A 604-nucleotide genomic window follows, 5' to 3' on the forward strand; every position below is an offset into this window, starting at 1 on the left:
CAGTTTTAATTCATAGCTTGCATTTTGTTTATATATATATATATATATATATATATATAAAGAATAAAAAGTTTTGAATGGTACAACAATGCACTATAATACAAAAAATGGACTATATACCTGTTATAATTTAGCTATCTATAGTCCGATAATATTTCGGAATACAATTCCTTCTTCAGATATTACCATTCAAAACTTTTTATTCTTTACAAATAATACACAATGCTTCAAGCGAACTACAATATTCTCTTATATATATAAGTTTAACAAAACCTTTACATTTCAGACACAAAGGCACATCCTCAGAAAAAAAACAGTCTGGGAAATGTTTTTCTTCTGACAATGGGCTTTTGTGCCTGATATATAAAGGTTTAACAAAACCTTTGACAATACTTCAAACAAACTACAATGTTCTTATTTCTTTATGCCTGAACCAGGACATGTTTGCTGGAAAGAAATGTTAGCTAGACATTTCCAAGACTATTTTACTTCTGAAGATGGGACTTTGTGCCTGAAATATAAAAGTTTTGTTAAACTTTCCACATTGTCAGAAGCTTTCCTATTTACCTTTTTCCCTTCTTCGATATATATATATATATATATA

This window comes from Octopus bimaculoides, chromosome 5 (genome assembly GCF_001194135.2).
Source record: "Octopus bimaculoides isolate UCB-OBI-ISO-001 chromosome 5, ASM119413v2, whole genome shotgun sequence".
Taxonomy (NCBI): Eukaryota; Metazoa; Mollusca; class Cephalopoda; order Octopoda; family Octopodidae; genus Octopus; species Octopus bimaculoides.